This window comes from Lactuca serriola, chromosome 3, assembly GCF_051521515.1.
Source record: "Lactuca serriola cultivar US96UC23 chromosome 3, Lser_US96UC23_V15, whole genome shotgun sequence".
Taxonomy (NCBI): domain Eukaryota; kingdom Viridiplantae; phylum Streptophyta; class Magnoliopsida; order Asterales; family Asteraceae; genus Lactuca; species Lactuca serriola.
The window spans coordinates 233,835,878-233,852,123 of NC_136410.1; positions in this window are offsets into that span (position 1 = coordinate 233,835,878).

The window sequence follows — 16,246 nt, forward strand, 5'->3', positions numbered from 1 at the left end:
GATGTAGGTCAAACCTTTGTGAACATACTTCCATTCCGTACTAGGACTGCATCATAGGGATGTTGGTCAAACCTTCGAGATAATACTCTTACCCTTCAATTGATCGAACAAAGTACATCTAGGGTCAATAGTAGCCGCTACTAGAAATTCTAGTTCGTCATATAGGATTCATAAGAAGATTATTATTATGATTTTCCTCACTTATACATTTCCGAGTTATATATAACGAAGACCTGGTAGACAATAGAATGTGAGATTTCTAACTTAGTTTCTTTTCTTCGTTGGGATGTGAGACTAGAGTAGAATCACACATTTTATTATCCACCCATTCTTGATTATATCATAACATGTATAAGCTAAGTTTTCATGTATAATAACTCAGTTCTTAGCCAGAATCAAAATGATACAGGTTCAACCATACTCGCTCACAAATTCATTCTCTTTTCGTGTAACAGAATCATGTCGTCACCCGGAAATAATCAGCTGAGTAGAGAAACCCCTGCCTTTCCTATGGACGTCGCTACCTTCCAAACCGCAGTTACTTCTATCGTGATGGCTGCCGTGACCACTGTCCTTGCGCACCGTAGCGCTATCAGCGCAAGCAATGCTGATGATGGGATTGAAGATTTCGATCGTAGTATCAATCCAGGAAGTCATCAAACAGTAACAGTCGTAGGCTCGCAAAGCCGAAAAGCAGAGAACAAGAAACGAAAGCGCCAAGCACAGAAAGAACGCAAGAAATCCCAAAACCTGGCCATGCAACAGCAACAAGTGGAAACCCCTGCCATCCCTGTACCGAGCAGACCATACGAGGGAAAACTCCTGAAGTGTGATAAGTGTAGTTTCCATCATCATGGGGCTTGCCATGAGATGCAATGTTGCAATTGCCTAAAAATAGGGCACCATGCTCGTATCTGTGGAGCACCGGAACGACCCATCACTCAAGCCCCTGACATCAGAGTCAACCAGGCTTACGATGGTGGTATTAAAACTAGACCCTATGAAAGGAAAATTTCAAAGTGGATGAACAAGGAGAACACTCGCGTCCACGTCACTCTAGCTCGACACATCACTTCCATCACCAATGTTGGTGTTGTGCAGATATGTCACCAATTCGGTGAAATTGGACACCTCAAGAAGGATTGCCCGATAGCGAAGAACTCTGGCGCAGACGGAAGGATTCTCCGGATCACAGCTGCAGGAGAACCTGCTCCGGACCCACGTTAATGTAATTAAGGCGTTTCGTTGTAATATACTTATAAACTATCCCAAAAGAAGTGCAACTAGAGTCTTATCTTTTGGGAAATCCCGTTGGTATAGGGATGCTTATGCTGCGTATACTTGTCTTTTGTAGTATACCTTGTTCGCAGCAATAGTCTTGTTGTAAATCTAAAGTACAGTAACTCTGTTAAAGATTGCACTGTTGGGATTTGTCTGTAACGCCTTGTGTTCAAATCTAATATCTTTAGTTTCCGTATGATTCCGACATTATCATACAACTGGAGTCAAGTCGGTCCTCGCAATACCAATTTCGTACGCACATCTCTTTCTCCGAAATCGTCTTTCTAAAGAAGCCATCATTTCATAACTCTGAAGTACTTATGATTGGAGTACCTCATCTTCAGAGACCTCGACAAGATTTCCATTAGGAATCATTACCCTCTGCCTCGCATAGATTATTCATTCGACCCACCGCAAGGAACTATTTACCTTTTGGAAATAGACCTGAGATCCGGTTACCACCAGTTACGAGTGTCAGCGAAGGATGCCCCGAGGACAATCTTCCAAACTCGATACGGACAATACGAGTCCGTAGCGGTACCCCCCGAATATAACAAATACGCCGGTAGTATTCGTGGTTGTAATGAATAGGGTACGCCATTCTTGCTTGGATCGGTTCGTCATTATCCTTGTAAATGACTTACCTATCTACTCACGTAGTAAGAGAGGGCAAGGAAACATTCGCAACTTAACCTACCCCACGAAATCAGTAACGTACATCTTACCCTTCACGTCTCGATCTTGAAAACGTACCTTTCCGCCAGGACTCTCGTAATCCCACTCGACGAGATCGAGATCAACGAGATCCTCGCATTCGTGGAAGAACCCTAGTGACCCTCGACCGAGTGGTCAAGCGGACGAAGTAACGCCGTCACCCATTAGTGAAGGCTCGTTGGGATACCAACCGAGGACCCGAATACACTTAGGAGCGCGAGAACCAGTCGACTAGGAAGTTCCCACCTCATGACTCGATCGTTCATACCTACTTCCTTACCTAAATTCTAATTTCGGGACGAAATTCCCTTGATCAGAGGGATGATGTGACAACCCGAAATTTCCATTCCGTATAACATATCAGGTTAATAGAAGTTAGAATAGTTGCAGTAAATTTTCACACTTTTGGTATAAGTTTGGGTATTTCAGGATTTACACTTTAAGGGATATCAGGAGAGAGGATGCACTAGGGTATTGTGCAACTCCGTTATTCCAAAACTCTATGATATTGTAGTTCAATGCCTGAATAAAATATTTTCTGCCAAAAACCCCAGGAGTATATATAAGATTCTGATCCATATTCATTCATTTGTTACATTTCCAACTAGAGAAAAGCCAAATTCTCTCTCACGGATCTTCGGCCTTTCATCCCAAATCGTTAGTAGTTCTATCTAAGTGTATTATAAGGCTTGATATGTGTCTAATACACTAGAAATCATAGGAAACAATCAAGATTAAAGAGTTTACGGCCCAAGAACATCTTGGACCGTAAACCCTTCTTTAAGGGACAAAGAATCCCCTAGTCCCTTCCTGGTGCAATAAAACTAGTTTAGACTTGTACCCTAATGTGTTTAGGACTAGAAAACACCCTTAGAACACCAAGAGTAAGGTGTTCACGGCCCAAGAAGTTCCAGGGCCGTGAACTCCAAACAAAAGGGACAAAGTGTGCTTTAAACTCTCCTTAAGCCTTGGACACTATCCTACATTCATTCCTAGTTAATTTTGGGCTTCAAAACACCAAAAACACCCTTTCCATGGGAGATTACGGCTGTAATCTCCAAGGGGTTTGGTCCCAGGTCCGTGAACTCCTCAAACGAGTTAAAGGATGCCCTAATCTCTTCCAAAGACTTTGCCATTAAGTAGAAATGCTTCTTAGGGTCTTGTAAAGCCTCAAAATATCAAATAGTACTTCCTACCATGATTTTACGGCAGTAAACTCATGGGGAAGTGGTACTTGGGCCGCAAACTCAAGTTAAGGTCATTCTTGGACCTTAAACCCACCCAAACTCTTGGTTAAAGCTTTGGATCACTTAACCACTTAAGCCCTTAGAGTTTTAAGCCACATTTGATGACCAATTAAGATTTTACGGCCAGGAGCTTACTCCCCAGGGCCGTAAACTCCAACACACATGGTCTTTGGACCATAAACTCCCGTAAGAGGCTTTGCACTCTTTTGTTGTAACCCGATAGCCTCCTAGCACTTGACCAAAGTGTTTTCCTCACAACAGAATGTTTTTACGTGTTTAATTAGTGTTATAATCACTAATTGTTTATATACATATGTCTTCATATGTTATTAGGATCATTGTGTGTGTCCGAGTCTTCACTTGACACCTAGCATCCGATACAGCCCGTTCAATCCCAATCACTTGCTACAGGTGAGTTCATACCCCTAAATCAATGTTTTAAGTGTTTTTTTAAATGTTTTATGGGGGGATACAAGTAGAATCATGCTAGTTATTATATCAATCAAATGTGATTAATAAACAACATTCAAATGATTTACTACTCATTGCCGTTTTACCAAACAAGTTTTCTTCAAATGATTTTCATAAACGTTTTATATGTTTAAAACTCCTTATTAAACTGTTCATTATACACTGTATGTTTCATTTCAAACTCATTTACAATTGTGCTTCAAACAAATGTTCTTTATACGTAAATTGTTTTATCAAACACATGCTTTCAAACCGTTTTATAGATTGACATCAAGTCGATCTTTTATTAGACAGTAATCATGTTCAAAGGTTTTACAAAACTTATTTTATGCTTTTATATTGTCAATTTCATGCTTATGTATGTATAGTTATATAAGAAATGTTTAAAGGACTTAGGAAGGCTAGCCGCTTTATTTCCTTTTCCCCGTTGGGATGTGGTTTGGTAAGGTATCGGGTATCCGTCCGAAGGTCGTTTAAATATTAGTTATGTATTATATGTACATATATAGTCATAAAGGTTCTTCCAGTCAGTTCAATACCCTTGGGTAGCAAGGGTATGCTTCCATGTTCATACGTACCAGTTACATTACTAGTAAGCTACCATATGGGTAGTTTAGGAAGATACTAGAACTATTACTAGAACGCGATATCATACAATGAGTCAATTCATTCATGAGTCAATACTTGCTAGATAGAGAGAGAACACACCTTACAGCTAGTACACACAGTACATTTCTATACATGCTAGATAGAGAGAGAACACACATTACAGCTAGCACACGCAGAACATTACAGTACATACAGGCTAGACAGAGAAAGAGTACACTTTATAGTTAGCACATTTATCGCATGTACATTCACGCACTTATGTGAACCATTAAGCGGGTCATGGCACTTCCTTCCATGACCGTTTTTGTATCCCGAATCTCCTTAATTGGGGAGCGTATGAGTTTGCGTATAGATCTATACTAGATTGACTATCCTACACCTTGCTGCTCGCTACAGTGGAACTTGCAAGTCTACGGGTGCCAAATGTCATTTCTTACGGCGTCTTACATCATCGTTTTACTAGATTCGGTAGCAGGATACAGGTCGATCACATGTTACTTTAAATTGCATTAGATTTAAGGTAGATAGTACGGATGTAGTTATTTGATACTACACCATAGTACCATTTCATTTTCCCATTACATTCACTTCGTTAACATTCACACGATGCATGTTAATGTAGAAACTATATTTTTGGTTAATGATAGTCAGATTTGGGAAAATACACACTCTTACAAAAGACGCACATAGATACTAGATGCCTTGGTAGAAGGCTACTTTCAGTAGGAAGCATAGGGCTTTCTAGGATGTTCAAAACGTTTTCATACTTACAGTTCATATACTGTCACACCCCGAAAACCGAAGGCGGAAACATTTCCGGGGTTGACTCCATGTTGAATATCAAATCCAATGCACATAGTAAGTAAAGTAGAACAACCATTACATTACATATAGAAAAGCTTACATTTGTTTCAATAGTAAGTTGTTCAGTTGTGATACATAGTATATATAAACAAAACGAGACAAGTCTTCTACGTATTCTGACCTGGAACAAAATGATCTTGGGGTACCTGTTCTAATGCTGACCTGAGAACACAAGCGGTTTGAAAATCAGCATAACGCTGGTGAGTTCATAAGCAGTTTTTGTTTTGTGAAAGTGTTCAAGTTTCCTTTTTGTTTCTGAAAATATTACACACACCAAGAAAATCCCATATTTTTTTAAAAATATTGATTTTTGTTCTCAACATGTAAAATATAGTTGTATACTGAAAATACGATTACTCTTGTGAAAATGTACAGTTATGTTATCTAGTTTGTTATACTGTTCTGGTTACGTACCAATGTATTCCCAGGAAAGTCCCATACTTTCCTAATTGTGTTTTTACCCATTTGTAACAGATGTAAAGTTATCCGTTTTGTTATACTTTTCTAGTTATGTAAACATTTCCCAGGAAAGTCCCATACTTTCCTGAATGTTGGTTATCAATGTAAACGATGTATTTTGAAACCTGTTTATCTTGTAAAACGTGTTGAGTTATTCATTATTACTATTAAGTAAATCACTGTTATCCTAATTGCGAGTTCCATAACCATACGATAGACTAGATATGACAATAAGTAGTCCACATCACCTTATGACTTTCGTCACCCTTGAACCATTTCGGTTCGGCTGTAGCTAGCAGCCAAGTGTGGGGTAGTCAGCCCCGTATAGATCTATACACTCAAGTCACGCTCTCTAATCCCAGAGATTCTGGTTACGGGTGCAGTCCTCCACTCGCGTATCTCTGTGGAGTGTTCACCGAGGACGTCTCTCCAATCATACAGGATTAACAAATTTATTAGTAATAATATGATAGTCCTCCACTCGCGTATCTCTGTGGAGTGTTACCGAGGATATACAGTGTACAAGTTTTATGATAATAACATGCTTTTAACTGATAAAATGTAGAAACCATTTGTGAAATATAGAAAACATAATAGTTTATAAACCCATTTCACAAATAATATGTTTACGTAATCTGCATGTTCAAACGATTATCAGTTGTATCAATCAGTGTTAAAAGCATATAAAATGTGAAGCACACATGAAAACAAGTTTTGAGTACAAGTAACCCCTTGTACTTTGCTTATGTTCCCCCCCTGAAAATAGTGAAAAACAGTGAAAAAGGGTAGGGGTATGAACTCACCGCTTAATGTAGAGATCGAGTGTCAACGGATGCCCTGAACTCCTATGGCCCCTATTTTTCATGTGACGACATATAAATGAGTTAGAGCTAAGGTGTTTCATGACTAAACATGATGGGAAAACATCCTTAGGGCTTGGAATTACTAAGAATAAGTGTCCTATGATCCAAACTTAATGATTTATGCAAGTTTGGGGCCAAATATGGGTATTAGAGTGGGTGTATGGTCTTGAAAATGAGTGTGCGGCTGGGGAGTGCGGCCAGGAGTGTGTGTGAGGCAGCACACAAGAGTGTGCAGCCGTACAGAGGGTGTGTGGGGCCGTACACAGGAGTGTGCGGCCGTACACTCCTCATTTGAGTCCATATGTTGATTTTGAAGTGTATGCTATTCATACTTGGGAATTTTGAATGTATGCTGCCCCTATTTGATGGTGTGCGGCCGTACACTTTCATGGGATGATGAATATGATGAATATAATGAGTTTTAAGCTTAGGATTCAAGTGTTTACCACTACACTTAGCTTGAAGATGAAGTAGATCACGATTATGAAGCCTTCCAAGTGTTCTTGGTTAATGATTTAGAGAGAGAAAGTAGAGAGAGGGAAGAGAACATCTAAATGAATGAATGAAGAGGTATCCATCCATAAATTGAATTAGGTGTGAGGTTGAGGGTGTTTGCGGTTGGGTGTGTGGCCGTTCACACAGGTGTGTGGCCGCACACACCTTATTTGGTGAGTTTTGGCCCGATTTTGTGATACTAAACACTCTCCAACCCTTCCTAAGACTCATATATAAATTATACTAAGTCTAAAGCACCCATATGAAATCACAAGATTTAATAAAAGACAATGAACTCAAGTTTTAGTGCTGAAACACAGATCAATTACATGGGTTAGAAGTTTCGGGTTGTCACATTATCCCCCTGTTAAAGGGAATTTCGTCCCGAAATTCAAAATTAAGATACAAGTCAAGATACAAATCATGGATCTGAAAGAGATGCGCATACTTCTGTTTCATTGAGTCTTCACGCTCCCAAGTGAACTCCGGTCCCCGCATGGCATTCCGGCGGACCTTCACTAACGGGATGCGGCTTTGCTTTGTACGTTTGACTTCTCGATCCATGATTTCTATCGGTTCCTCCACGAAATTGAGGTTTTCATTAATCTCGATCTCGTCTAAATGAATTACTAAGGTTTCATCGGATTAGCACTTCTTGAGATTTGAAACATGGAAGACGGGATGAATGTTACTGAGCTCATGGGGTAAACGAAGTTTATAGGCTACCGAACCGATCCTGGCGAGGATCTCAAAGGGTCCAATGTACCTAGGGTTAAGTTTCCCACACTTTCCAAAGCGTACCGTGCCTTTCCAGGGCGAGACCTTCAACAAGACACAGTCTCCAACCTGGAATTCCAGAGGTTTCCGGCGGTTATCAGCGTAACTCTTTTGGCGATCTCGTGAATCTTTCAATCGTTCTCGGATTTGGATGATCTTCTCAGTGGTTTCGCGGATGATTTCAGGACCAGTGAGAGCACTGTCGGGGATTTGACTCTTGGCTAGCTGTGTGTTCCCCAACTCGGCCCAGCATAGAGGGGATCTGCACTTACGACCGTATAGGGCTTCAAACAGGGCAACCCTGATGCTGGTGTGGTAACTATTGTTGTACGAGAACTCGATCAAAGGTAGATGTGTGTCCCACAACTTTCCAAAATCAATGACACATGCTCTAAGCATGTCCTCCAGGGTTTCGATAGTTCTTTCACTTTGTCCATCGGTCTGAGGATGATACGCTGTGCTCATGTCTAATTTGGTTCCAAGAGCCTTTTGGAGTGACTGCCAAAATCTAGAGGTAAACCTACTATCTCGATCAGAGATAATGGACGTAGGTACACCGTGCAGTCGGACTACCTCTTGGATATAAATTCTCGCGAGTCTTTCCATCTTGAATGATTCTTTGATCGGAATGAAGTGAGCGGACTTTGTCAGACGATCGACAATTACCCAAATGGTATCATACCCACTCGGACACTTGGGTAATTTGGTGATGAAATCCATGGCAATCATCTCCTATTTCCATTTGGGTATCTCAGGCTGCTGGAGCAGACCCGAGGGTTTCTGATATTCGACTTTCACCTTGGCGCAAGTCAGGCACTTGCCCACGAATGTAGCTATCTCAGCTTTTCATGTTTGGCCACCAGTATTGTTTCTTGAGATCTAGGTACATCTTTTCCGAACCCGGGTGAACAGAGTATCTAGTCTTGTGTGCTTCCTCCATAACAATCTCCCTGAATCCTCTGGACTTTGGATTCCAGATCCGATCCATGAAGCAGTAGACTCCGTCATCCCTGATCTCAAGTTTCATTTCCATTCCTCTTAAGGCTTCGATCGACAGGTTCTCGGGTTTGAGGGTTTCTAACTGGGCTTCTCGGATTTGCATGGGTAAGTTGGAATGGATGGTCATCGTCTGGTTCTTCACTTTGCGTACCGAACTTTCCTTTCGGCTAAGGGCATCTGCTACCACATTGGCCTTGCCGGGATGGTAATGGATTTTACACTCATAATCGCTGAGTAGTTCTACCCATCGCCGTTGCCTCATGTTCAAGTCTTTCTGATCAAAGATGTGTTGCAGGCTCTTATGGTTAGTAAAGATCGTACACTTGGTTCCGTAGAGATAATGTCTCCAAATCTTCAGAGCAAAGACTACGGCTCCTAATTCCAAGTCATGAGTGGTATAATTGACCTCGTGTGTTTTTAGCTGTCTAGAAGCATAAGCAATTACCTTTCCTCTTTGCATAAGCACACAGCCTAAGCCTTGATTAGACGCATCGCAGTAGACAACGAAGTCCTCTGTCCCTTCGGGTAGGGACAGAACAGGCGCGCTGCACAAGGCTTTCTTCAACGTCTGCGACGCGGTTTCTTGCTTATCACTCCAACAAAAGGGTACACCTTTCTGCGTTAGAGTGGTTAAGGGTTTGGTGATTCTGGAAAAGTTCTGGATAAATCTCCGATAATAGCCGGCGAGACCCAAGAATTGTCGAATTTTTGTGGGTGTCTTCGGTGCCGACCAATTCTCTATCGCTTTTATCTTGGAAGGATCTACATGAATACCCTCTTCGCTTACCACGTGACCAAGGAAAGTTACTTTCTAAATCCAGAACTCACACTTGGAAAATTTTGCGTACAACTTCTCGGATCTAAGGGTTTCCAACACTAGCCTCAAGTGTTGTTTGTGATCTTCTTCGCTTCTGGAATAGACAAGTATGTCATTAATGAATACAATGACGAACTTGTCCAGATAGGGACGACACACCCGGTTCATCAGGTCCATGAACATTGCCGGTGCGTTAGTTAGACCGAAGGGCATCACTACGAACTCGTAGTGTCCATATCGAGTTCTGAAAGCTGTTTTGGACACATCACTCTCATGAACTCGTAGCTGATGGTACCCAGACCGAAGGTCTATCTTGGAGATGTAACTGGCTCCCTGGAGTTGATCGAAGAGGTCATCTATTCGTGGAAGAGGATATCGGTTTTTGACGGTCAACTTGTTCAGCTCGTGATAATCGATACACATCCGAAAAGGATCCATCTTTCTTCTTGACAAACAATACAGGAGCTCCCCAGGGTGAGGAACTCAGTCTAATGAATCCTTTACTGAGCAACTCATTGAGTTGGCTGGATAACTCCTGCATTTCTGCTGGAGCTAAGCAATACGGAGACTTCGCTATGGGAGTAGCTCCAGGAATTAGGTCAATACGGAACTCGACTTGACACTCGGGAGGAATTCCTGGAAGCTCTTCGAGAAACACATCAGGAAAGTTACAGACTTCGGGGATGCTCGCGAGGTCTTTAACTTCCTGTTTCTCATTGATTACATGAGCTAAGAATGCAATGCACTCCTTTCGCAGGAGCTTTTGAGCTTTGATGCAGGAGATGATACGAAGATTGTAACTGAGTTTATCGCCATAGATTATGAGAGTTTGATCCAAAGGAAGGTTGAGACGGATGGCTTTTTCGAAACAGAGGATATCAGCATGATAGGGACTCAACCAATCCATGCCAATGATGACATCAAAGCTCTTTATGGAAACCGGCATGAGATCGATAGGAAATGAATGGTCGTTCAGGGTAAGGGTACAACCTACGAATATCTCGTTAGCGCTTTCTTTCTCACCATTAGCCATCTCGACGGTAAATGTTTCAGTTAAAGGTTGGGGATTATGTTTTAGGTTATGTTTGAACGAATGACTAACAAAGCTTCTTTCAGCACCCGAATCGAAAAGAATATTATCATATGAGTTGTCGAGAAGGAACATACCCGAGACAATAGTGGGATCGGTGACCGCTTCCTCCCATCCCATGGCGAGGAACCTTCCAGTGTTGTCAGCTGTAGACTTCTTAGGGCAATTCCTTTTAAGGTGCCCAACTTCACCACAGTTGTAGCAGGCTTGACCAACGCCTGCTCTTGAAGATTGATTGGACGATTGGGCCGGAGCTTTGCACAATCTGACCGTGTGCCCCTTCTTACCACAATTGGTACATGACAGTTCTCGGCAGGGGCCAGGGTTGTGGTGATACTTGCACTTGTCACAGAGGGGAAGATTACCAGCATACCGGCTGGTAGGAGTTGGAGCTATGGATCCCACAACAGAAACAACAGCAACGGGGGTAGTAGCAGCATGGACTGCTACAGTTTGTTGTCTTTTGGAGGATCCTTAGGAAGATTGACCCTTCTTCTTCCAGAACTTTCTCTTCTCACCACTGCTTTTAGTCGACCCAGGAGCGGTAGTGGTTTCCTCGACATCATCACTGTGGTCAATTATGGCTTGGGCTAAAGTCTTAGCACTATCATATGTATCAGGGCGAGCAGCTAAAACATGACCCTTTGTTGGATTGGCTAACCCCCAAATAAACCTCTCAATCTTTTTGCTTTCAGGAGTGACCAGACCAGGACAGAGAAGGGCAAGATCATTGAATTGAGAAGTGTATGCAGCAATGTCGGAACCTTTCATCTTCAGGTTCCAGAGCTCGTGCTCTAGCCTCTGCATTTCACCACGGGGACAGTATTCGGCAAGGAGGAGTTCTTTCATGGCATCCCAGCCCACGGCATTGGCTACGGGTAGGGTCAAGGATTTGAATCGGCCATTCCACCAAGTCAAGGCTTTATCACTGAAGGTACAGGCTGCAAATTTGACCTTATCGGACTCAGCACAGGCACAGATTTCAAAAATGGATTCGATTTTCTCGAACCATCGGGACAAGGAAATGACATCACCAGTGCCATCGAAGGATGAAGGCTTCGCATTCATGAAGTCCTTGTAGGAACCCTCCTTTTGGTGTTCCTGATTACTTTCTTGATCTTGAGTACCACCTCCCGAACCACAGGTGTTTAATTGGGACATAGCAGCTGCCACCGCGGCGGTAACAACTGTTTGGAATAACACGGGATCAATTTCAGGAGGAGGTGGTAGTGGAGGGTTGTTGGTCTTTGAGCTGGGTCTCTTTCTGGGAGGCATCTTGATCTAATGAGATCAAGAAAGAGAGGATGATAAGTCCTCTGAATCGAATCGAGAGATATGACAGATATATATTCCGAATAAGCGATAAAGCAGGAAAGAGTTATTAAAGCAGGTAAACTATCGCTAACAGAATGATCAAGGATCTATACGTGAACGAGGATTTCTACGAAGGATTGGCTCGAGAAATACTCCCATAGTATTTCATGATTCGCTACGACACTGGCTCAATGTTTGTGGTATTAGGGTAAGTTTTAGGCATGCCGCATACCACAGTCACTCCCAAGCACATGTTGGTCGTGTCTCGAATGAATATAGTTGGCTAGGCTATATTGATCCTAGACACGACTACATAACTGCCCAGGTTTAACCGTAGTACACAACACCCATTTACTTATGTTTTGTTCTACTTGTAGTTACGGATCTCGACGGTTCGGTATACTTGTATACTTTTGAAAATACTTATAGTTTGAAGATACTTTTAATTCAGAGCACTTAGGCCCTTTTTGTGTTTATAGTTTTATACCATGTAAGTTTTGGTATACTTTATTCACTATAGACAAGGGCTCTGATACCAATCTGTCACACCCCGAAAACTGAAGGCGGAAACATTTCCGGGGTTGACTCCATGTTGAATATCAAATCCAATGCACATAGTAAGTAAAGTAGAACAACCATTACATTACATATAGAAAAGCTTACATTTGTTTCAAAAGTAAGTTGTTCAGTTGTGATACATAGTATATATAAACAAAACGAGACAAGTCTTCTGCGTATTCCGACCTGGAACAAAATGATCTTCGGGTACCTGTTCTAACGCTGACCTGAGAACACAAGCGGTCTGAAAATCAGCATAACACTGTTGAGTTCATAAGCGGTTTTTGTTTTGTGAAAGTGTTCAAGTTTCCTTTCTGTTTCTAAAAATATTACACACACCAAGAAAATCCCATATTTTCTTAAAAAGATTGATTTTTGTTCTCAACATTTAAAATATAGTTGTATACTGAAAATACGATTACTCTTGTGAAAATGTACTGTTATGTTATCTGGTTTGTTATACTGTTCTGGTTACGTACCAATGTATTCCCAGGAAAGTCCCATACTTTCCTGATTGTGTTTTTACCCATTTGTAACAGATGTAAAGTTATCCGTTTTGTTACACTTTTCTAGTTATGTAAACGTTTCCCAGGAAAGTCCCATACTTTCCTGAATGTTGGTTATCAATGTAAACGATGTATTCTGAAACCTGTTTATCTTGTAAAACGTGTTGAGTTATTCATTATTACTATTAAGTAAATCACTGTTATCCTAATTGCGAGTTCCATAACCATACGATAGACTAGATATGACAATAAGTAGTCCACATCACCTTATGACTTTCGTCACCCTTGAACCATTTCGGTTCGGCTGTAGCTAGCAGCCAGGTGTGGGGTAGTCAGCCCCGTATAGATCTATACACTCAAGTCACGCTCTCTAATCCCAGAGATTATGGTTACGGGTGCAGTCCTCCACTCGCGTATCTCTGTGGAGTGTTCACCGAGGACGTGTCTCCAATCATACAGGATTAACAAATTTACTAGTAATAATATGATAGTCCTCCACTCGCGTATATCTGTGGAGTGTTACCGAGGATATACAGTGTACAAGTTTTATGATAATAACATGCTTTTAACTGATAAAATGTAGAAACCATTTGTGAAATATAGAAAACATAATAGTTTATAAACCCATTTCACAAATAATATGTTTACGTAATCTGCATGTTCAAACGATTATCAGTTGTATCAATCAGTGTTAAAAGCATATAAAATGTGAAGCACACATGAAAACAAGTTTTGAGTACAAGTAACCCCTTGTACTTTGCTTATGTTCCCCCCCTGAAAATAGTGAAAAACAGTGAAAAAGGGTAGGGGTATGAACTCACCGCTTAATGTAGAGATCGAGTGTCAACGGATGCCCTGAACTCCTATGGCCCCTATTTTTCATGTGACGACATATAAATGAGTTAGAGCTAAGGTGTTTCATGACTAAACATGATGGGAAAACATCCTTAGGGCTTGGAATTACTAAGAATAAGTGTCCTATGATCCAAACTTAATGATTTATGCAAGTTTGGGGCCAAATATGGGTATTAGAGTGGGTGTATGGTCTTGAAAATGAGTGTGCGGCTGGGGAGTGCGGCCAGGAGTGTGTGTGAGGCAGCACACAAGAGTGTGCGGCCGTTCAGAGGGTGTGTGCGGCCGTACACAGGTGTGTGCGGCCGTACACAGGTGTGTGCGGCCGTATACTCCTCATTTGAGTCCATATGTTGATTTTGAAGTGTATGCTCTTCATACTTGGGAATTTTGAATGTATGCTGCCCCCATTTGAAGGTGTGCGGCTGTACACCTTCATGGGATGATGAATATGATGAATATAATGAGTTTTAAGCTTGGGATTCAAGTGTTTACCACTACACTTAGCTTGAAGATGAAGTAGATCACGATTATCAAGCCTTCCAAGTGTTCTTGGTTAATGATTTAGAGAGAGAAAGTAGAGAGAGGGAAGAGAACATCTAAATGAATGAATGAAGAGGTATCCATCCATAAATTGAATTGGGTGTGAGGTTGAGGGTGTTTGCGGTTGGGTGTGTGGCCGTACACACAGGTGTGTGGCCGCACACACCTTATTTGGTGAGTTTTGGCCCGATTTTGTGATACTAAACACTCTCCAACCCTTCCTAAGACTCATATCTAAATTATACTAAGTCTAAAGCACCCATATGAAATCACAAGATTTAATAAAAGACAATGAACTCAAGTTTTAGTGCTGAAACACAGATCAATTACATGGGTTAGAAGTTTCGGGTTGTCACATATACATACAAATACATACATTTCATTTACATACAAATACTTACAGTTCATATACATACAAATACTTACATACAAATTAAGACACTAAAATACTTATGATCTCACCAGCTTTAAAGCTGATACTCTCTTTCAAAATAACTTGTATCCTCAAGTCAACAGTAGACAGGTATCGATGCAAGGTTTAGAGAAGATGGTGCTCGTTCAAGACTCATCTTTCATTTTGATTTATACTTTAGTGTTGATCATAATTTGACAGAACGCACTTGTATTAAAATTATATTATTAATGCAATGGATGATGTTGTTTCTTGTTTACTACTTTTCATTGTTGTGATACTATACATGACGTCCTCCGCCCCAGAACGTTTCCGCCGTTCATGGTTTTGGGGTGTGACATTAGGGGTTTTGGCGACTATTTTTCTTGAGGCCACATGACATGGCTGAAGCTGCAATGACGTGGCAGCCAACTGTAAGACTTTTTGACTGTTGACTTTGACTTTCACAGTTGACTTTTTGACCAAGTTTGACTATAGGTCAATCTGAGGGTATTGGGTTGTTGTTTAAGAATTGGTCCTTGGTTATTGTATAGGTGACCGGTAGTACCAGTTCTTGGCTTGTAAGAGCAGTGTTGTTATCTACTAGACTTCAAGGTGAGTTTTATCATTATACTTTATACTACAGTATGTATCCTTGTATGTAGGATATTGGTATGCTGTAGTGATCTGTTAGATTGATAGATTTGTATGATTGCCTATATTGTTGGTTATTTGTTTATATGCATATGTCGACATGTTGTGGTTGGTTGGGTTAAGGCAATCCCAATTTGTGTTGTAGGCCAAGATACCCGGGCGGTCCAGTGTATTATAGGCCTTGCGAGGCGGTCTAGTCAGAATGTAGGCCCAAGGTAATTGTCCAACTATTGTAGGCCTTGCGAGGTGGTCCAATAGATTGTAGGCTTAATAGAGTGGTCTAGGTATCCTGTAGGCCCGCCAAGGCGGTCCGGACAGACTGTAGGCTCATGTGTGCAAGCATTATATGTATATTGTTGTGTGGGGTATTTTAGGGGAATTCACTAAGCTTTGGCTTATAGTTATGAATTTAAATGTTTTCAGGTACTTCACATGGGATAAGCTAGTTATAATCTTGAGTTAAAGACACACAATGACCCCATCACCACCTCCATAGTAGTGAATTACATGGTTGAGTGGGGGATTACTTGTTTGACTTGGTCTTTCACCCATGCTTACTTACAAAGTATGGATCATACATTTAATGAAAGTATGGACTTGACCTCATCTATGCAAGTATATAAGAGTTCTTGTGTTAGCGAAAAAATATAGTTTGTCACTTACTCTCACTCTCCAAAATTCGTTCTTTTAAGAGCTATCCTCTTTCTTCTCTCTTGCAATAATGGTGTGGTATTGAGTGCTT